The 23,810-nt window shown below is 38.8% G+C and overlaps 1 pseudogene; it reads left to right on the top strand.

The window, feature by feature from the left end:
- The window catches only part of LOC101538863 (cytochrome P450 2C42-like), a 35,426-nt pseudogene extending 16,112 nt beyond the window's left edge, over positions 1-19,314 (top strand).
- The last annotated feature ends 4,496 nt before the right edge of the window (positions 19,315-23,810 follow it).

The raw sequence follows: 23,810 nt of genomic DNA, 5'->3' as shown, positions 1-23,810 counted from the left end.
ATGCTGCAACCCCACATTTAGTCATTGTAATTTAATTTGTTTGTGGACCACACTCAGCAGTGCCCAGGGCTTACTCCTTACTCTCAGTGATCACTCCTGGCAGTCTTGGGCACTATATGGGGTGTCAGGGACCAAACTTTGGTTGGCCACATGCAAGACAAATGTCTTACCTGCTATACTCCAGTCCCTGTAATTTAACTGTAATTTAATTTTAACTGATAATTATTAGATATAAAATTAATACTTCCTAGTTTTCTTCCTAAACAAACTAAAATGTCTTAATTTTATTTATATTTTGAGACATTTTTTCTGTTTTATTATCATATCTGCTAATATACAAGTATTTCCGTTTTCTTATCATATGTGCTAGTATATAGGTGTGGAGAGATGTAACTTAAGTGTGAAAAAGTTATATGCATATATAAGTTCTGAAATGTAGTTGGTGCCTATAATGATGCTGGTATTTACATAATACTTTGCATATCCCTGAAATGGTGTACACTGTGGTACTTATCATTCTCTTTTTCAATGAGTCTTACTTGCATCTCATCAGCCAAAGCCCGAGAAGAGATTGAGCGTGTGATTGGTAGACACCGAAGCCCTTGCATGCAGGACAGGAGCAACATGCCCTACATGGATGCCTTGGTGCACGAGGTCCAGAGATTCATTGACATCGCTCCCAACAGTGTGCCTCATGCTGTGACCCGTGATGTTACATTCAGAAATTACTTTATCCCCAAGGTTAGATTTTATTGTTGTTGCTTTTGTTATTCTGATCTCAGTGGTTCTATATTTCACATTATGTATCCAATCATCAAAGAATACAAGATCACTGTCACTGTCATCCCATAGCTCATTGATTTGCTTGAGCTGGGACCAGTAACATCTCCATTGTGAAACTTGTTACTGTTTTTGGCATATCGAATATGCCACAGGTAGCTTGCCAAGCTCTTCTGTGTGTGTGAGATACTCTCAGTAGCTTGCTGGACTCTCCGAGAGGGATGGAGGAATTGAACCAGGGTCGGCTGCATGCAAAGCAAACGCCCTACCCGCTGTGCTATCGCTCCAGCCCAAAAATACAAGATAAGAGCGCAAAAAGGTGATAGAATCAATCTGCATATTGGTTGTTGTTATCAAAGTCTGTTGTAAGATGATATAATAGAGCACATTGCATTGATGTATTTGTGGTTTCCTCCTTCTGTGTAAAGGACATTTCCAGTACAGGGGCCCAAAGATTTACCATTATTTATCTATAAACCTTTATTGACTTAGTGCTTACACTTAATTTATTTTTCAATTCAGGTAAGAATTTAAAAAATTATCATAATCAATGTTTACAATGGGTTTAAATTCAGGTAAAAGTTTATAGAAGTTTTTAATTACACAGTGATATAATAGTTATGATTCTTTTTATTTCTTTAAAAATATTCAATTGTTTGGTCCTGGAGCAATAGCACAGCAGGTAGGGCATTTGTCTTGCACATGGTCGAACTGGGTTCGATTCCCAGCATTCCATATGGTCCCCTCAGCAGGAGTAATTCCTGAGTGCAGAGTCAGGAGTAACCACTGAGCAATGCTGGGTGTGACCCAAAAAGAAATATATATACATATATATGCACATATATTTAGGATCTTCGTAAGACTTAAGTAGAATTTTCTTATATTACTTGCTTAAAACATATGAGGGAACAATTTTTAAAATAGTCACAGATCTTTTACATAACTTTAAGGGATGGAATTTCCCAGTTTTACATGAAAAAGTTTTAAAAACTAAAAATAATAAAATAAATATGCTTAGATTGTATAATATATAAATTAATGTGTATACATTTATATGCATTTATGCATATGTATGCACCTATCAACACCTTAAATATTTCAGTGTATATAGCACTGCACTGCATTGTCATTTTGTTGTTTATCGATTTGCTCGAGCAGGCACCAGTAATGTCTCCATTCTGAGACTTGTTGTTACTGTTTTTGTCATACTGAATATACCACAGCTAGCTTGCCAGGCTCTGCCATGCAAGGAGGATACTCTCGGTAGCTTGCCAGGCTCTCTGAGAGGGACAGAGGAATCAAACACGGGTCGGCCGCGTGCAAGGCAAATGCCCTACCCACTGTGCTATCGCTCAGTCCTCAGTCCTGTGCTATCCCTCCAGTCCTCAGTGTATATATTTAATAATAATTTATTTTTGTCTCAAATGGTATTATAGCATTTATACTCAAGTTATCATCAATACATTAATATTTCATTTTTTCTTTTCAATAAGTTTTCAGAGAATAACATATAATTTGTCTATCATTCCCTTTAGATTTTTGTTATTCTATTTCTTGTTTTTCTTTCAGTTTATTAAACTTTGTAGTGTCTGGGAAAACCAACATGCAAAGTATTTCTGAGTCTTGTTCTGTGTAACTGTTTTCCAGAGCTTATATTTTTGTTACAACTTTGACTAAAAAAGCACTTAGTTGCTTTGTATATCCCACTGAAAGTGACCAGGGAAGTGGATCATGTTACTTATGCCAGTATTGATTATTCTGTTCTAGTAATTTCTAAGGAGATACCTGTTTGTTTTTAGGTTTTGTTTTGTTTTAGTTTTAAAATAAATTTTATTCAGGCACTATAATGTACAATTGTGAAAATAGTAGAGTTTTAGGCATACAATGTTCTTTTTAAAAAACTTTTAAAATTTTGGGGCTGGAGCAATAGCACAGCGGGGAGGGCGTTTGCCTTGCATTTGGCCGACCCGGGTTCGATTCCCAGCATCCCATACGGTCTCCTGAGCACTGCCAGGGATGATTCCTGAGTGCAGAGCCAGGAGTCACCCCTGTGTGTTGCCGGGTGTGACCCAAAAAGAAAAAAAAACTTTTAAAATTTTATTGATTGACCATGAGATATAGTTACAAGCTTTCATATCTGAGTTACAATCACACAATGATCAAACACTCATCCTTCCACCAGTGCACATTCTCCACTACCAATATCCCTAGTATATATCCCCACATATCCTACCCTCCCATTGCCTCCATGGCATACAATATTCCTCATACTCTCTCTCTACTTTTGGGCATTATGGTTTGCAATGCAGATACTGAGAGGTTATCATGTTTGGTCCTTTATCTACTTTTGGCACACATCCATCCTGAACGATTCCACCAACCATCATTTTCCTAGTGATTCCTTCTCTATTCTTGCTGTCCTCTCCCCGCCTACTCATTGGCAGGCTTCCAACTATGGAGCAATCTTCCTGACCCTTCTGTTTACTGTCCTTGGGTGTTGGTCTTATGTTATTCTATACTTCACAAATGAGTGCAGTCCTTCTATATCTGTCCCTCTCTTCTGACTCATTTCACGTAGATGATACTCTCCATTTGTATCCACTTATAAGCAAATTTCATGACTTCATCTCTCCTAAGGAACTGGAGAGATAGCACAGCGGGTAAGATGTTTGCTTGCATGTGGCCGACCCAAGTTCTGTTCCTCTGCCCCTCTCGGAGAGCCCCGCAAGCTATCAAGAGTATCTCGCTCGAAGAACAAAGCCTGGCAAGCTACCCGTAGCATATTTGATATACCAAAAACAGTAACAAGTCTCACAATGGAAATGTTATTGGTGCCCCCTCGAGCAAATCGATGAGCAATGGGATGACAGTGTAACAGTGACAGTGATCTCTCCTAACAACTGCATAGTATTCCATTGTGTAGATATACCAAAGTTTCTTTAACCAATCGTCTGTTCTCAGGCACTTGGGTTGTTTCCAGATTTTGGCTATTGTGAACAGTGCTGCAATGAACATATAGCTACAGATGTCATTTCTACTGTGCTCTTTCGCAGCCTTGGGATATAGTTCCAAAAGTTGTATTGAAGGATCCTATGGAAGCTCAATTTCTAGTTTTTGAAGGACTGTCCATATTGTTTTCCAAAAAAGCTGAACCAGTTGGTATTCCCACCAAAGTGAAAGAGCGTCCCTTTTTCCCCACATCCACGCCAGCACTGGTTGCTTTTTTTCTTTTGAATATGTGCCAATCTCTGTGGTGTGAGATATCTCATTGTTGCTTTGATTTGCATCTCCCTGATGACTAGCGATGTGGAGCATTTTTTCATGTGCCTTTTGGCCATTTGTATTTCTTTTTTGAGGAAACTTCTGTTCATTTATTCTTCCTGATGATTTCCACTTGCTTCCTCAGTGGTGTTTCGTCCTTAAAGATGCTTTTAGTTTCAATGTCATGGAGGATTCTGCCTACATTTCCTGTATGTACCTTATGGCTTGATGTCTGATATTGAGATTTTTAGTCCACTTTGATCTGACTTTTGTGTCTGTTACTAGACAGAGGTCAGAGTTCATTTTGTTTCTGTTTGGCTTGGTTTTTACATTTCACTACTACGAAACTAGGAATGACACTTCAGTAAGTTATAAACAAGAAACTGACTAATAATTTCCCAAAAGGTTTCGCCTGATGGATAAAAACTGCTTGAATCAATGATCCCTTATGAGTTATTGCATATGATGAATTATCCCAGCCCCAAGCAGAGCCTTGACAGTTGAAGACCTCTGGAAACAAGCCACTCAAGGTCACTCTCCACACATTCTGATGAGCCTCACCCATGAAGGGACCAGAGAGGAACCTAGGTGTACGGAACCCGGGGCTGAGATTTCCAAGCTTGTTCGGATTGGGACTGAGCCTTCTCCATCCAAACCCCCCATTTTTTGGTACCTTGGCAGCCACACTCACAAACTGCCCCTGGTGCCGTGTAACCCCACCAATGGCCAACATCCAGAGACTTAAGACCAAGCTCCTTTGTGGCCACGAGACATCTAATAGGCTTGTTCTGCCTCTTGAAGAACCTGGCAAGCTACCAGGAGTCTATTGCCCACACATGAGAGCCTGGCAAGCTCCCCATGGTGTATTCATATCCCAAATGTAGTAAAAGATATATACATACCTCTCAGAGAGCCCAGCAAACTACCAAGAGTATCCCACCTGAACGGCAGAGCCTGGCAAGCTACCCATGGTGTATTTGATATGCCAAAAACAGTAATGATAGGTCTCATTCCCTTGATCCTGAAAGAGCCTCCAATCTTTGAGAAAGATGAGTAAGCAGATGCTGCTAAAATCTCAGGGCTGAGTGTGATAGAGACATTACTGGTGCCCACTCGAGTAAATCAATGAACAATGAGATGACAGTGATACAGTGATTTATTTAATTTTATCTTTTCTGTGCATTTAGTTAGAATTAATCTTTGAGGAAATTTATTCCATATTTGTTTTAACATTTTTGAGGCAACATTGGTTTAAAAACACATAAATATTTACACACTCATAAGGTATACACTTTGCTACTTACATAGTGACAGTACACAACACCACAGTTCAGTGGTAATTTTGGCCCATATTCCTTCACAAGGCATTTTAATTTCTATGGTAAATTATAGAAATTTTTAAAAAATTATTTATTTTAATGTAGAAAATAGCCACAACTGTGGATATAATTCATTCTAGAGCTAAAATTTATTAGATAAAAAAGCTCCAATATTAAAATTGATAAGTATAAATATTTATTTTTGTGTAAATTGTTATATCTCATCACTGGGTTGCTAAGTCCATATCTCAGGATTTACTAAGCTCTTTGTTGCTAGTTGAGCCTTCTGTATTATTGTTTTTGTTTGTTGAGTTTGACTGGCTTCTGTTACATTAGCATCCAATTGGGTGTCTTGCTGCTGGAATTTCAGTGTCTTAAGAAATTAGGAGGTGTTGTGCAGTCACATACCAGAGACTTCAGAATCTTAGGTCTGAGCCAATAAGGTGACATGGTGGTAACTGGGGGACATGATTGTGGCTGCCTGGGTTTCCTGAAATTTTAGGCCTGGGAGGAGGCTTCCTACCCCCACTCTGAGAAGACCCCAGTTTTCTAAGCCTTGGCACCAGTGTACCTGAAATATATTGAAGTTTGGTGTCTCTGCAGAGAATATTAGTGAAGTGGTGGAGTTAACCCTTGGTGTGACTCCATCGGTGGAGTGTGGGTACAGCTGTTGGGGCTTCAGCAGGGTACTTGACCCACCTGCTTCCCAAGGGTACCCTAGAATGTCCATACATTTTAGATGTTTTGCTTTCATCTCCTTGAAGATTTAGTCATGAATTGGTAGAACAGGATCTGTGGGTAAGTCAATATGGCAGGCAGTTGTGGGAGGTAGACATGGATGCCTAGGGAATATTTTCATTCTAAATAGTCTATTCCCTTACCTTCTTACTGTATCACATGTGAAGAAGGTCACCGAGTCTTTGTCTTTCACTTTCTGACTGATTTCACTTAGCATGACATCCTCCAATTCAGGTTAGACTAAGAAGCAAGAGTTCACCTTCTCTCATGGCTAAGTAGTTTTTCATTGTGTCGGTGTTCCACACCTTGGTTCACTCATCTGTCATTGAGCACTTAAGTTGTATCCAGATCTTGGCTATTGTAAGTCATGCTTCAATGAACATAGGGTATGCATATATCTTTTCAAATAAGTGTTTTCGTGTTCTTGGAATAGGTACTTGGAGTACAATTTATGTATTGTTTGGTGTTCTATTTTTAATATTTTTGAGGTCTTCATACTGTTTTCCATAGCAGTTGAACCAGTTTACATTTCTACCAACATTGAATCAAGGTTCATGTTTCACCACTTCTCTGCTGGCTCTCATTGTTTCTGGTCACTTTGATATACATCACTCACAATATATGAGGTGTTAACTCATTGACAGCTTTATTTAATAACCACTGATAATAATAATTTTCACTGTCTACCTCCTCTTCCCATTTCTGATGGGGTCATCTGTTAATTTTATTGCAGTTTTGTGTACTCCTTAAATATCTTCAATACTTGTCCTATGTTATATTACAATATGTGAATAATTTACCCATTCAATATGATGCTTTTGTTTTAGTGAGTTTCTTTCATAGTAAAGAATCTTTATAGTTTGATGTATTTTAGTTTGTTCATTTTGTCGTGTGTCAATCCCAGGGCCTCTCACGTCTTTGGCCCTCTAGCCAAATATTTTTTACAATAGTACAAAATATTATTGTTTTCTACTTGCATTACTGGTACAACATGGCCACTATAAAAGTGTCAGGATCTCTTCACCATTATCTCCTGGTTCCCTTCTGACTAACACACTCAGTTCACGTTTCTCTTGATCATAACTTGTAGTTGTTTCCACGGGGGATTTTATAATCACTTGAATATTCTTCAGATTCAAAAATGAGAGGAGTCAACTGATTCTTGTATTTTTTCTTCTGGTTCACATAACTCAGTATGACTGTGTCTAGTTTCATCCAGTGAACTATAAAATTTGACCTTATTTCATAGCTGAGTAGGATTCCATTGTGCATACACCACAAGTTTTTATCATTTAATTGTTGTTGGGCATTTGGATTGTTTCTAAATCTTGGTTGTTGTGAATAATGCTGTGGTAAACATAGATGTACATGTGTTTTTTTAATTTTATTGAATATTTATAAGACCATTACAAAGCTGTTCATGATTAGATTTCATTCATACAATGATACAACACCCATTCCTCCACCAGTGTACATTTCCTACCACCAATAACCCCCTTTCCATCCCCCCACCTTCCAACACTATTGCCCACCTGCATTTCTCTCCTTTTTGAATTATTATTTGCAATACAGGTACTAAGAGGAAGTCATTGTGTTGGTTCAGGGAATTTAGTAAATTTTTTGGGAAGGTAAGGCTGGAGTAGCTTTTTCAACTGGGTGGCAGTTTTGGAATGTGACTGCTGAGGCTTCCAAAATATGGGGAGGTTGAGGAATGTAGTTCATCCTGACCCCCTGAAAGCCTGTAGATTTCAGTCACAAAACCTGCTTACTCAAATTTTCAGCGACTCTATCTTGGTGAGGTCCATCCCAAGGTGGTGGAATCTGGCAAGGGACGTGGCAGTGATTTTGGATTGTGGAAGCAAGCAGCTGGGGGTGAGGGAGAGATTTCTGCTTGGGTGAGTACCAGGCGGACCCATGCCCTTCTTATTTGTCCTGTTCAGCCTTATACAGGTCTGAGATTAACTGGCTTTTGATCTCTTTCGAGATTTATTTATGGGTCTCTGAAACAAGGCTGATAGAAAAGCTTACATGGAGGCACTGGAGTTGGTTGGTTGGGGTGATTGCTGGAGTATAGGGAAGTGAGAGGAGGTAGCCCATTCCAACCCCAAAGATCTTGGGTATTTCAGTCACAAAATCCACATACTCAAATTTTCAGCAGGTTAGTATCTCATAAAGATCTGTCCTGAGATGTTGGGGTCTGGTGGGAGCATGGCAGTGATTTTGGATTGTGGGAGTGAGGGATTAATCTTGCCCCCTCTGACTTATCCTGGTCTATTAGGCCTTGCAAAGGCCTGAGTTTAAACGAAGTTTTTGATCTCTTCCAAGATTTTTTTTCTTCCTTTTCTTTTTTTTTTAATTGAATCACCATGTGGAAAGTTACAAAGTTCTCAGGCTTATGTCTCAATTATACAATACTCAAACACCCATCCCTTCACCAGTGCCCATATTCCACCACCAAAAACCCAAATATACCTCCCCCACATCACCCCACACCCCCCACCTACGTAAATGATAAATTTCACTTCATTTTCTCTTTACCTTGATTACATTCCTTATTTCAACACAAAACTCACTATTGTTATTGGAGTTCCCCCCAAAAAAGACAGCCCTACTGCCAAGGATGCATTTGATAATTAGTTTTCCATTGCTGAGAATGAAGTCCCGCTGTTCCAAGTACATAACTTTTTCCCCCTCCTTCCCGCATTACTAAGTTCATGCCTGCTTAATAGTCCTCATAATATGGCTGACGCCACGCCACACAATAAGGGTAAAGAAAACCGAGAAAGAAAGATATTTCCTGTCCTTGGCCAGCATGGGGCTATGGTTTAGTTCACAGTCTAGAGACATGGCTGCAAGCAGTTTCTGGAACCAAAAGTAGTCTAGTTGGCCTCTGGATTCTGGTTGATCAGCAGCAAAGCAGCTGCACAAAAGTGAGGCCACCCCGATCAAATCTCGGTGGAGCGTGCGCTGGTATCGGCCCCAGCCCAAGACTGCCCAAGCATCCCACTGTTCCAAGTACATAATATTTTTTTCTTTTTTCCCTTCCCATGCCACCAAGTTTGTGCCTGCTTAATAGACCTCATAATATGGCGGACACCACACCGCGTTTCTCCCCGAAAAGGGAAAAGAACCGAGAAACAAGGGTATTTTCTCTCCTCGGCCGGCGTGGGGCTATAGCTTAGTTCACAATGACTGCTACTTTGATTACCTTCAATATTTCAACAAAAACCCCATTATTACTGTTTGGAGTTTCCCCCCAAAGTCAGACCTACTAAAAAGGAATCATTTCACATTGCTGACAATTAAGAGATATTGGGTCGTGTGACCACTGTCGCGGCTGCACGGTTTTGGATTTCTGTATAAAGTCCAGGGAAAATTCTACCAGAAATTGTATCACTTCAACCTTTTACTTCCCTTTTGTGGTGCTCATAAGATGGAGAAGCCTGGAGAGAGAAACCCTTGCCCGCTGTTGCCGCATGGGGCAGTGGCTCAGTTCACAGTCTGGAGGCATTTTTGTGAGCTGCTTGTGTCAAAAGTAGTTCAGTTGGCCTCCGGGATAGTGCTCGTGCAGCAGAGGAGAGGCAACACATGTGTAGTTGCTGCGCTTAAATATCGGCAGAGGGTGGAGCCGGTACCGCCCCCTGGGATCTCATGCCCGTCCCATGGCATCCAGGCTGGTATCTCCATTTTGTGCTCAAAAAGTGGCGATCGCCATGCTGTGCCCAGGAAGAAAGGGTTGAGAGAGAGTGTTGGTATACAACATCCCATAATCTCAGGCCTAGCTAGGCCTGGATGTAAACGGTTGAAATCTCAGGCCTAGCTAGGCCTGGGTGTAAACAGTTTATGTTTTGGTTACTGTAACTTTAAATGGCGGTTACTGTTTCCGTTGGTTGATTTGCATATTTGCCTATGTGGCTGAATATGATTGGTTTGTATGTTAATTTTATAAATAAAAGGAGGTTGAACAGGCTGCTCTCCGGCAGGCCATAACACAAAACCTTCGGAGGCAGTCCTGTGATACTCCACAAAAGATATTTATTCTCTGAGTAAAGTGCCTCTGACTCTCCAGTAAAATCGCAACATTGTTGCAACAAGAGAGAAACCCTAGCCCACTGGCGCCGCATGGGGCAGTGGCTCAGTTCACAGTCTGGAGGCATTTTTGTGAACTGCTCTTGTCTAAAGTAGTTCAGTTGGCCTCCAGGATCGTGCTTGTGCAGCAGCAGAGAGTCTTCCAAGAATTTTTTTTTTGTATGGCACTCTGAAGCAAGGCCCATAAATGAGCTAGTATAGCTAAGCTGGGGGTGTTTTGTGGGCGTGGCTCCCACATATCTAACCTTTGGCAGTTTAATTTCTTGGAGAAACTTGGTTCTGAGTTGTTGGAGTTTGACCAAGAGGCACAGCAGCAATTTGGGGGTGTCAAAAACTTAAAGCTTAAAGGATCCATCAGGCTGCTGATTCATTTTGCCTCCCACCCTTCTCGGGTACAGGTTGAGCTGCTGGTGGCACCAAAACTTCAACGTGTCTTTTTTATTAATATTTTCATGTTATTGTAGTGTCCAATGATAAAGCTGCAGGGTCCAAAGAAAACTCTATTCCTAAATTTTTGACACTAATACAAACCATTTTCCAAAGAAGCTGAAGTAAGCAACAGTCTAAACAGCAGTAGATAAAGTTTCTTTTTCACCATATATCTGCCAACACTTATTCTTTCCTGACCTTTTTATATAAACCATCCTTGCTGGTGTAAAATGATGTAATTATCATTTTAATTTGAGTTTCCCTGATAAATTGTGAGAATGCAGCATTTTTTCAGTGTCTTGGCTGTCTTTATACATCTTTGAGATATTGTTCATTCACCGTTCCCATTTTGATAGGGATTTTTGTTATTTTGTGTTGTTGAGTTTTTAAGGTGATAATATAGATATAGATATATAGATATGATAGGATATAATAGGTGCTTTCTGTCTTATACATGATGTTCATAGAATTTCTACCAGTCAGTTGGGTGTTTTTTTACTTTAGACCTCATTTCTTCCACAATAAAGAAGCATATTAGTTGATATAGTTCCATTTGATGGTTTCTGCTTTGTTTACTTTGCCAGTGGGGTCATATTTGTGAAACCTCCTCTGAGGTCAAGATATTGGAGATCTGCCTATGTTTTCCTTAGTGTATTTTATGAATAAAGATTTGATATTAATGTCTTTAACCTATTGAATCAACTGTTATGTACAGTGTGATTCAAAGGGTCCTGGTGTTTTTTCCATTTTTTGTACTTGGATAGCCAGATTTTCCAACATCATTTGTTAAATGGCTATTTTTGTCCCACTTCATAAACCTAGAGTCTTTGTTATAAACTCACTGTCCATACATCTGAAGTTAATCTCTGGACTTTAAACTATAATCTGCTTATCTAGACTCTTTGTTTCATTACCATGCAGTTTTAATGACTATAACTTTGTAGTAAAGATTAAAGTTAAGAATGAAATGTTTCCCAAATACTTTTTTCTTAGGCCAAGGATTATATTGGCCACTTTGTGAGTATTAAGGACTCAAATAAATTAAAGATGTACATAAAATTCCATAGAAATTTTTATGAGTATGGTGTAGCATCTATAAAGTACATTGGGTAATTTTTTTTTACAATATTGATACTGCATTGAAAACATCATACATGATGATTAAGTGAGATAGTATTTATCCCAGAGAAGCAAGTTTTTCTTAACATACATAATTATGTAACTCACAGCAAGTTTGTTTTAACATACATAATTGATGTGTTTCACAGCAGTTAAGAGGACAAGAACCACAGGATCATATTTTTAGATGCAGAAGAAACATTTAACAAAATCCAATCATCCTGCTAGAGACTCTCAACAGAACTGGGATAGAAGAAACGTATCTCTGTACTGTAAAGGCCTTATACAATAAACTCACAGATGTCATTATCCTTAGAATAAAAATTGAAAAGCGTCCCCCTGAGTTTAGGCACAAGACAAGTATTATATGAGAAATCCTTGACACAGCAATTAGACAAGAAAATAGGACAAAAGAATTCAGATAAATAGAGAAGCTATATGATCACTATGTAAAGAAGACATCATATTATGCAAAGAGAACCCAAAGGTTCCACTAAAAATCTCCTAGAACCAGTAATCCATTAAAGTAACAGGCTACAAAATCAAATGCAAAAATTATCACATTCTGAGGTGTCAACAAGGCCATGGAAGAGACAGAAAAATATAAGGGACTTCAATTTTATTATCATCTCAAAAATAGTTAAATATCTATGAATTCATTTTACAAAGGAAGAGAAAAATTTAGTTAGGGAAAACTATAAATCACTTCTAAAATAAATAAAAGAAGGCACAAGAAAATGAAAATATAGTCTAGTTCACTGGTCAGAAGAATCAACATTTTCTTTTTCAGCTGTTCTTGAAATTCTTTTTTTTTTTGCACTAAATGCTGTTTAGGAGTGTTTATTAACATGAGCTCTCATTTAATGCTGAGGGAATGCAAATTTTTAAAAATTTTTTTATTGAGTCACCATGTGGAAAGTTAAAAAGTTTTCAGGTTTAAGTCTCAGTTATACAATGCTCAAACACCCATCCCTTCACCAGTGCACATATTCCACCACCAAGAATCACAGTATAGCTCCACCCCACACCCCCACACCCCTAGCCCCCCCACAGCCTTAGCCTCCCCCACACCCCTAGCCACCCCGCCTGTGTAACTAATAAATTTCACTTTACTTTCACTTTGATTGCATTCAATATTTCAACAAAACTCACTATTACTGTTTGGAGAGTCTCTCCCCTAAAGTCGGACCTGCTGAAAAGGAAGCATTAGATAATTTGTTTTCCATTGCTGAGAATGAAGAGGTATGAGGTCGAGTGACTGCACTTAGCAGCCTCACGGTTTTGGGTTTCTGTATTTTAGTATTTTAGTAACTAAGTCCAGCGAAATATCTGCCAGAAGTTGCATCATTGCCAATTTGTACTTCTCAGTTACATTATATTTCACATATGAGTGAAATCTTTCTATGTCTGTCTCTTTTCTGACTCATTTCACTCAACATGATACTTTCCATATTGATCCATTTATATGCAAATTTCATGACTTCATGTTTCCTGACAACTACATAGTATTCCATTGTGTAGATGTATCAGAGTTTCTTTAACCAGTCATCTGTTTTGGGGCACTCTGGTTTTTTCCAGATTCTGGTTATTGTAAACAGTGCTGCAATGAACATAGAAATGCAGATGCCATCTCTACTATACCTTTTTGCCTCTCCGGGATATATTCCCAGGAGTGGTATTGCTGGGTCAAATGGAAGCTCAATTTCTAATTTTTTGAGAATAGTCCATATTGTTTTCCAAAAGGGCTGAACGAGTCGGCATTCCCACCAGCAGTGAAGAAGAGTCCCTTTCTCCCCATATCCATGCCAACACCATTTGTTTTTGTTTTTTTGGGATGTGGGCCAGTCTCTGTGGTGTGAGATGATATCTCATTGTTGTTTTGATCTGCATCTCCCTGATGATTAGTGATGTGGAACATTTTCTCATGTGCCTCTGAGCCATTAGGATTTCTTCTTTGGGAAAGTTTCTGTTAATTTCATCACCCCATTTTTTGATCGGGTTGGCAGTTTTCTTCTTGTGAAGTTGAACCAGTGCATTGTATATCTTTGTTATCAACCCTTTATCGCATGGGTACTGCGGAACTATCCTTTCCCATTCTGTAGATTGTCTTTGTACTTTAGTCACTTTTTCTCTTGAGGTGCAGAAGCTTCCCCACCTCAATGGGGAATCTCCATCCTCAATTGAATTTGTACAATGCTTTGGGGAGAATTGCCATTTTGACAATATTAATTCTTCCAATCCATGAGCAGGGAATATTTTCCCATTTCCTCGTGTCTTCTTTTGTTTCCTGAAGTAGCGTTGTGTAGTTTTCATTATACAAGTCCTTTACCTCCTTAGTTAAGCTGATTCCGAAGTATTTGATTTTTTGAGGCACAATTGTGAACGGGATTGCTTTTATCATGTTGCTTTCTTCTCTCTCACTATTTGCATATAATAAAGCCATGGACTTTTGGGTATTGATTTTATAGCCTGCAACTTTACTATACGAGTCTTTTGTTTCTAGGAGTTTCTTGGTATAGGTTTTAGGGTTTTCTAAGTATAATATCATATCATCAGCGAATAATGAGAGCTTGATTTCTTCCTTTCCTACCTGAATGCCCTTAATATCTTTTTCTTGCCAAATCGCTATTGCAAGTACTTCCAGTACTATATTGAACAGAAGAGGAGAGAGTGGGCATCCTTGTCTTGTCCCTGTTCTCAGAGGGAAGGTTCAGAGACCCTAGCAGAAAAACTCCAAGACATATCATAGTTAGGATGATGGACGTAACAAATAGAGACACATTACTGCAAGCCACAAAGTCGAAGAAGGAAATCACATACAATGGAGCACCCCTTAGGTTCACAGTAGACCTATCAGAGGAAACCCTTCAAGCTCGAAGGCAGTGGTGGAATAGTGAAAAAACTCAATGAAATGAATGCTTCACCAAGAACACTTTATCCGGCCAAACTCTCATTCAAACTCGAAGGAATTATACACTATTTTGCGGGTAAACAACAACGCAGGAACTTCATAGACTCTAAACCAAACCTAAAAGAAGGTCTAAAGGGGCTATTATAAGACAAGAAAAACCCCTACAAGCACAACAAAAACTTACAGAAAAATGGCACAAAACCCTATGACAATAATCTCTCTCAATGTCAATGGTCTGAATTCACCAATTAAGAGACACAGACTGGCAAAATGGATTCAGAGACTGAACCCAACATTCTTCTGCCTGCAAGAAACACATCTGAATAGCCAGAACAAACACAGACTCAAAGTCAAAGGATGGAAAACAATCCTACAAGCAAACAACTCTCTCAAAAAAGCTGGGGTGGCTCTACTAGTATCAGACAACATAGACTTCAGGTTGAAAAAGATTAGAAGGGATAGTGAAGGCCACTTTTTATTAATCAACGGATATGCACAGCAAGAAGAAATCACACTCTTAAATGTGGGACCCAATGAGGGGCCAGCTAAATACCCACAACAGCTGCTAACAGACCTTAAGAAGGACATTGTGAGCAACACAATAGTAGTTGGAGACTTCAACACCGCCCTATCACCTCTGGACAGATCAAGAATATTAAAACTCACCAAGGAAATACTGGCTCTGAAGGAAGAAATAGACGAGAGAGGGCTAATAGATCTATACAGGGCTCTATATCCAAAAAAAAAAGGATTACACATTCTTTTCCAGTGCACATGGAAGATTTTCCAGAATAGACCATGCGCTGGGCCACGCAACATACCTCAACAGAATCAACAAACTAGACATTGTACCAGCTATTTTTTCAGACCATGATGCACTGAAAATAGAAGGTAATCATGGACAGATGCAGAAAAATAAATCAAACACCTGGAAATTAAATAGCTCGATGTTGAACAATGAGTGGATCAGGAAGGAAATCAAGGAGGAAATCAAAAGGTACCTGGAAACAAATGAGAATGAAGACACGAGCTACCAGAACCTGTGGGATGCAGCTAAAGCTGTTTTAAGGGGAAAATTTATAGCTCTGCAAGCATAGCTCAGGAAGGAAGAAAGGGCCCGCATAAATAACTTGACTTCACAGCTCAAGACCTTAGAAAAGGATCAACAAAAGAAGCCCAAACCAGGCAGAAGGAAAGAGATAATAAAACTTAGAGCAGAAATTAATGACATGGAAACCCAAAAGACAATTCGAAATATCAATGAAACCAAGAGCTGGTTCTTCGAGAAAATGAATAAGATTGATAAACCACTAGCAAGACTCACAAAGAAAGAGAGAGAACATTTATAAGCAGAATCAGAAATGAAAAGGGTGCATCACAACAGAAACCAAAGAAATTCAAAAGATCATCAGAGACTACTTTGAAAATCTTTATGACACGAAACAGAAGAACCTAGAAGAAATAGATAAATTCCTAGATTCCTATAATCTCCCAAGGCAGAACCAAGAAGACCTGGAGTACCTGAATAGTCCTATTAACATCAAGGAAATTGACATGGTAATCAAAAGTCTTCCCAAAAACAAAAGCCCAGATCCAGACAGATTCACTAGCAAATTCTTCCAAACATTTAAAGAGGACCTATTGCCAGTTCTTCTCAAGCTTTTCCAGGAAATTGAAGAAACAGAAACCCTCTCAAACAGTTTCTATGAGGCTCACATCTCCCTAATACCAAAAGCAAACAAAGATACCACAAAAAAAGAAAACTACAGGCCAATATCCCTGATAAACACAGATGCGAAAATTCTTTTTTTTTTTTTTGCTTTTTGGGTCACACTTGGCGTTGCACAGGGGTCACTCCTGGCTCTGCACTCAGGAATTATCCCTGGCGGTGCTCAGGGGACCATATGGGATGCTGGGAATCGAACCCGGGTTGGCCGCGTGCAAGGCAAACTCCCTACCCGCTGTGCTATTACTCCAGCCCCAGTTGCGAAAATTCTTAACAAAATATTAGCAAACAGAATCCAACAACTCATCAAAAAGATCATACACCACAACCAAGTGGGATTCATCCCGGGGATGCAAGGATGGTTTAACATTCAGAAATCAATCAACATAATCCATCATATCAACTAAAGAAAAGATAAAAATCATATATTCATATTAATAGATGCAGAGAAAGTATTTGACAAGATCTAGCACCATTTATGATGAAAACTCTTGCCAAAATGGGTATAGAAGGGACCTTCCTCAATACAGTCAAAGCCATCTACAACAAGCCTATGCAAGCATCATCCTCAATGGAGAATCAACATTGTTAACACTAGTACTAGTACTAGTATTAACTAGTAAATACTAGTACTTGTTACTATGCAATTTTATTAATACAAAGAGTATTTTTATTAGATCACATTTTTATTTATAAAATTATTATATGCAGATAATACTAAACTCAAGTTTCATACATATTTTCATTTTATTTTTGACCCAAATTAGAAATTACTGAAAATAGAAATAAGATAATCCATCTGATAGTGTAAGATATCAGTGTCCAAATAAGCAGGATGGATTCAGAGGTCTGGTATCCTAGATCCCATGTATTCACTATTTAAATGCTTTTGAAGTCCTCATTATTAACATCACCACCACTAGCACCACTAGTTTTATACTTATCTTTCTGTATTTTTCATTTTATCTGACTCAAGATACACTGACATTTTTTGGAATCAGGGTTTAAAAAAATCTAAATGATTGGATTGAATTATTTTGAGGATTTATTCCAACTTCACACCTTCTTCCTAACTCAGTTTATATTTATTTCAGGGCACAATGATATTAACATCACTGACATCAGTCCTGCATGATGACAAAGAATTTCCCAACCCAAAGGTGTTTGACCCTGGTCACTTTCTGGATAAGAATGGAAAGTTTAAGAAAAGTGACCATTTTATGGCTTTCTCAGCAGGTAACAAATGCTTAATTCCTTTGTATTTAGAGGACAAGGACCATTTTGGGAATTATTAAAAACTCATGTAGTACCCATTCTTTTTATCCAGATATAGTCATTGTGAAATTATAAAAGTATTCATGATTATCGGGGCTTGAAGCGTTAGTACAGCAGAGAGAGCATTTTCCATGGACACGACCAACCAGGGTTCTATTCTCAGCATTCCACATAGTCATGTCCCCTGACCACTGCCAGGGATGATTGCTGAGTGCAGAGCCAAAAATAACTCTTAAGTATTGCCAGGTGTGGCTCCAAAACAAACAAACAAACAACCATAAGTTATTTTGATTGTGTTTCAGGCATTAAATGTTTCAACATGGATTCCTTCACCAGCGTCCACTTCCCTCTCTCATTACTCCCCACCCCAAACCCCATTTGCCTCCCATCTACCAGTCTGCTCCTAAGAGAGGTGCTTTAAAAAAAAGCTCTATGTAAGATTTTGTACTGTGATTTACAGTACTATTGCTGATAGAGTTTCATACATACACTTTACCACCTTTCGGCACCATCTCCTCCTCTTGCTTGAACACTTCCCTCCACCCTAGATATTTTGCCCCTCCCTGTCCTATCCCCTAGCATTCTCAAGTGGCATGTTTCCTACTGAAGGCCAGTTCTTATGTCCTTTGTTTCCACTGTCTTTAGTCATTTGTTGTCCCACCATTATGGTTCTATATATCCTGCATATGAGAGAGATCAGTGTGTGTGTGTCTCTCTCTCTGACTAAATTCTCTTAATGTGATACTCTCCAGGTTTCTCCATGTAGTAGCAGCAAATTTTCTTTATCTTTTCTAATGGCTGAGTAATATTCCATTGTGTATATTTACCATAGTTTTATTATTTAGTCATCTATCCTTGGACACTTGAGTGCTCATACAGGGTTGATAGAATTGCTGTCTTTTAGTAAAAACATCCATCTTAGTGTCCATGCAATTTCCTATATGATAATAATTATTGATCCAGATCACTAGAACTTTGGGTATTTCATCCAGCTTTTTAAAAGGTTAGAAACACAATTTGATTTAGGTATTAAAAATATGAATGAAGGGCATACTAAAAATAACAGTGTAGTAAAATATCTAAATTTCTTGTTTTTTTGAATTTTGATAATGAGAGTAATACCAGAAATGCGAGGTTATGAAGAATGGAAACAAAGTAATGGAATAACAGAGTAGGAACAGAAATTATTACTTATGCATGTGCATTTCTAGAGAAACACTGATCAAAGTTTTAAATATCAAAATATCAACTATAGGATTATTTAATAAAGTCTTTGGCATAATGTTGATCCTCAGTGAATATTTACTTAAAGAGAAATATGTGTTTAGGTAAATAGATAGCATAGGTGTCTACCTTTTGTCCATCTGGTTATTCAAACCTTCTGTCTCTAATGGAACCATTCATCATATAGGTATTGCATATTCTCCTTCTCACAAGAGAAAAAATGTTCAAGATATTTTTGCATTCTGTGTTTGTTATTTTTAGGAAAACGAGCATGTGCTGGAGAGAGTCTGGGTCGTATGGAGCTGTTTTTGTACCTCACCACCATTTTACAGAATTTTACCTTGAAATCTGATGTTGATCCCAAGGACATTGACACTACCCCAACTTTCAGTGGACTTGCTCGTGTACCCCCTAACTACAAACTCCGCTTCATTCCTGTGTGAAGAGTACAGACAATTTGGTTTCTACTGTTATGTTATCTATAACTTCTGCTCACCTGGGGCTGGGTTTACCTCCTTTCTTTTTTATCCATTTCCTGAAATTGCCCTGTTTACCTCTCTGATTTTCATCAAAAACCCAAGAACAACCAATGTACATTAAAAGAGAATTTTCAGGGCTGGAATTATAGTATAAGGGGTAGGGCGTTTACCTTGCACGCATTCTGGTTCAATTCCCAGCATTCCATGTGGTTCTCTGAGCACCACCAGGAGTAATTCCTGAGTGTAGAGCCAGGAGTAACTCCTGTGCATTTCCTGGTGTGACCCCAGAAGCAAAGAATTAAATAAAATACAATACATTTAAACAATAAAGAGAATTTCCTTAATCTCAATGCACATGTATTAGTTACCTCACCAATATATAACTTTTGTACTGGCCACTATATATAATATTTACTTAATGTTACGTAGTTCTAGATAGACAGTATGACAGAGAAAGATTATTTATACCAAATTATTTATATATATATTTCTCTTCTGTATGTTCTAAATAAAAATTATAATTTGATGAGCCAAGTACTAAATTTTATTCCATTTTCCATAGGTCAGATAATAAAAGAAGAATGAAAATGAGACGCTAAAGAGATAATAAGTAGGTAGGACATGGGCCGTGCATGCAGTGGACCCAGTATTGATCCTATGCACCCCATAGCACTATATCACTGTATCACTGTCATCCCATTGCTCATTGATTTGCTCGAGTGGACACAGTAACATCTCTATTATGAGACCTAATACCATCAGGAATAATCCCCGAGGAATAAGCCCTGAGCACTGCTGGGTATCCCACCCTCCAAAAAATGAAAATAATGCAAAAAAGATATTTTGACCTTCATAATGATTCACACAGGAAGGAGTAAAAGAAAGAGAATAGAACAGGCCTTTTGGTCTTAGTATCATTGAGAGATATTGATACCAATTTTGAAAATGTGGGAAAGCTGTTCAAAAGCAGCTTTATTCTGTAGGGAGATACTGAAATAAGTGATGGTGAGGCATTTTACCCCCATAAGCCATGAAGACTATGAAGAAAAATAAGAGCAGAAATCAATGAAATTATAAGCATACAATCAATATTGTAAAAAGCAAAACTCTTTAAAATAGTCATGTTGATAACACCAGACTACTCCGAAAAAAGAGAGAAGATACAAATGTCTAATACCAAATTTAACAAGATATCATTGTTTGATTTCACTGAAATTAAAAGGATTAAAAAATAAGAAGTACTAGCAGTTTTATGCCCTATATTTGATAATGTATATAAAATACCTGCTCATCACACATTTAGTAAAGCACTAAAGTACAAGAAACATGAAGCATTCAAAAAAGTAATGAGAAAATAATAACTCTATAAACAATGGAGAATAGATGAACAGACATGTCCTCAAAGAAGGCACCCAGATATCCAATAGGCATATGAAAAAATGTTCTACTCACCATTAGAGATACACAAATCAAAGTAATGAGTTTTTACTTCACACCAGTGAGACTGACACACATCAGAACAAGTAGGAACAGGGTGGGAGTGATAGTAAATACGGCACTTGCCTTGCACACAGTCAACTGGCGTTTGATTCCCAGCACCCCATATGATCTTCCAATCCCTATCAAGAGTGACCCCTGAGCACAGAGCCAGGAGTAAGCTCTGAACACTGCTACTAAAAGGTTGTGCCTTTTACCCAAAAAAACCCACAAAACAATAAGAATAAACAACCAGTGCCACCAGGGGTGTAGAAGAAAAGGAACAGTCACGTGCTGTTGGCAATGCCATTAGGTTCATTCTCTATGAGAAAAAGTATGGAGATTACTCAAAACTATATAATAGGAAAATAGCATGAACCCAAGAACGCTCTTGGGGAGAAACTGCAGCCTGGCTGAAATTGTGGACTCAGACTCTGGACAAGATCACCCGAGCCTCCTTAGAACCCGGCTGGCTGAGTCCCAGCCCTGCTGGCATCTCAGTGCTCCTGCTGGCATTTAATTGGTCCCCTGACCAATCTCAAAGAGAGCCTCAGCCCTTATGGAACGGGTAGACTGAGTCTCCTGACCCAGCTCACTGGAGCTTTGTCTGGAGGGTCATATGCAGTCCTCCCTGGCTGGAAGCCCCAGTGCGCCACCAATCACACCTGATCCTGCTCTCCTTAAAGTGACCGGACTCTACTGTGCTGAACCTAGTCTCTGGACCCAGATCAATGGAATTTTCTTGGGACAACGCAAATCACATCCCTACCTGTTGGAGGACCCAGCGCCCTACCAGCCGTGCCACACTGAGTTTTACTCCTGTTTAAATGGCCCAGCACCACGTCTGATCTGAGAGAAGCTGCATCCCGTGCTGAAGGTGGTAGTCCTGTTCTCGGACCCTGATCATGGAGCTCTCAGGATGGTGCAGGCTTTCAGAACCCTATCGGAGGACCCAGTATCCATCCTGCTTCCGCTTGGATTTAACCGCCCAGTCCCATGACCCACCGTGAAGAGAATCTGCATGCAAGATGAACCTGGTAGGTCCAAAATGCAATGGTGCTCGATCATCCTAGTCATATATCTGCTGATGCAGGGCCGAGACATCTCCAAAGTTCACAGTGCTGACAGCCCCTTAGGAAGCCAGAAAATTAAATGGGAAAGATGCAGATAGGCCTGCTAAGCTCAATGAGCAAAAACAATAGCACAGAAGGTTCATCTAGCACTTAACAACTTAGCAAATCCTGGTACAATAACTTATGATATATACAATTATATAATTTATTTTGTATTGTTTGTACCAAACAATACAAAGTCAATTATATTCTGCTTGCTAAGGAGCATTAAGGGGGATTGGGTGGTAACTTGACACATTTGTGGAGAGAAGGTCACATTGATGGTAGGATTGGTATTGGAATATTAAATATTAAAATGATTTTATATGAAAAACTTTGTAAATCATAGTGGTTAAATAACATTTCAAATGGAAAAAAATTATGAATCAAAATTCAATGTTACCCAGAAATTCCCAAAATGTTATTTTGAAAATACTTTTGTTATCCTATATTCTGGAGTGATAGCACAGCAGGTAGGGCATTTGTCTTGCATGCGGCCGACCTGTGTTCGATTCCTCTGTCCCTCTTGGAGAGCTCAGCAAGCTACTGAAAGTTTCTCACCAAAACAGAAGAGCCTGGCAAGCTACCCAAGGCGTATTCGATATGCCAAAACCAGGGACAACAAGTCTCACAATGGAGATGTTACTGGTGCCGGCTCAAGCAAATCAATGAACAATGAGATGACAGTACTACACTGCTACAGTGCATCCTATATTCATTGCAATGCTAACCACAATATACAACATTTGAAACAATTCAAGTGTTAAAGAACAGATGACTGGATAAAGAAACTGTGCTATAAATGCACGATTAAATAACAATTAGCTATAAAAAATATGAAATAATGAAATTTACTGCAATATTTTAGAGTTAGAGGGAAATCAGTAAAAAAATTTCGGGGGCTGGGGCAGACAAATACATAATTATTTCTCTTGTATGTGGAATATAAGAAAAGAAAAGAAAAGAAAAGAAAAGAAAAGAAAAGAAAAGAAAAGAAAAGAACAAACTGCCAAAGGCAACAGAACCTGAAAATAAGCCACAGAACCGAGCTTACCAAGATGTGGGGGAATAAATGGGCGGAAACTTGGGATATTGGTGTATGGAAGCTGACACCACGAAGACAAATGTGATGTTAGAACATTGGATGACTGAAATTCTATCATTAACCATGTAGTAAACAATGTTCCTCAGTAAAACTTGCAATAGGAAAAATAATTGGTAAAAACAAATTCCACTGGCATTCTTCAAGGTTATGGAAAAGAGTACTACAGGGTTGATTCTACCAGTCTTGCTCTACTGATCCTGATTTTATCTCCCAGGTGATGCACACCAAGCAGCTAAAACTCATGGAAACACTGGCCCCTGGAACTAAAAATTCCAGAGGGCCCTAGGGAAACAAATGGGGTATATACCTCTGCCTTGCCAAAGTACCTGAGTCTGCATCCATACACCACTGCTGCATTTGTGCCAAGGGCTCACCGCTACCACTTAATGCATAAACTCTGCAGAGATGCAAACTCTTACAATTTTTACTGTGGAACATTTATTACGTGGTTGCTTTAAGACAATGAACTGAGGCTACCATAGACAGGGGTGTGAGATATATCAAAGATGGTGAGATATGGGGCTGATGTAAAGTGACATAAGTCCTATGGAGAAGGACCTGGTCACTAAGGTTTGTCTTTGTCATTTTATACATCAAAAGCATAGGTATTAACTCTATTATAAACTCTATTAACTCTATTATTAACTCCATTGTTTATAATGGGCTGGAGTGATAGCATAGTGGGTAGGGCACTTTCCCTGCAAGCAGCCAATCCGGGTTCAATTCCTCTGACCCTCTTGGAGAGCCCGGCAAGCTACGAAGAGTAT

Source organism: Sorex araneus, chromosome 11 (genome assembly GCF_027595985.1).
Source record: "Sorex araneus isolate mSorAra2 chromosome 11, mSorAra2.pri, whole genome shotgun sequence".
NCBI classification, from domain to species: Eukaryota; Metazoa; Chordata; class Mammalia; order Eulipotyphla; family Soricidae; genus Sorex; species Sorex araneus.
This window is presented reverse-complemented; position numbering and strand designations above follow the sequence as displayed.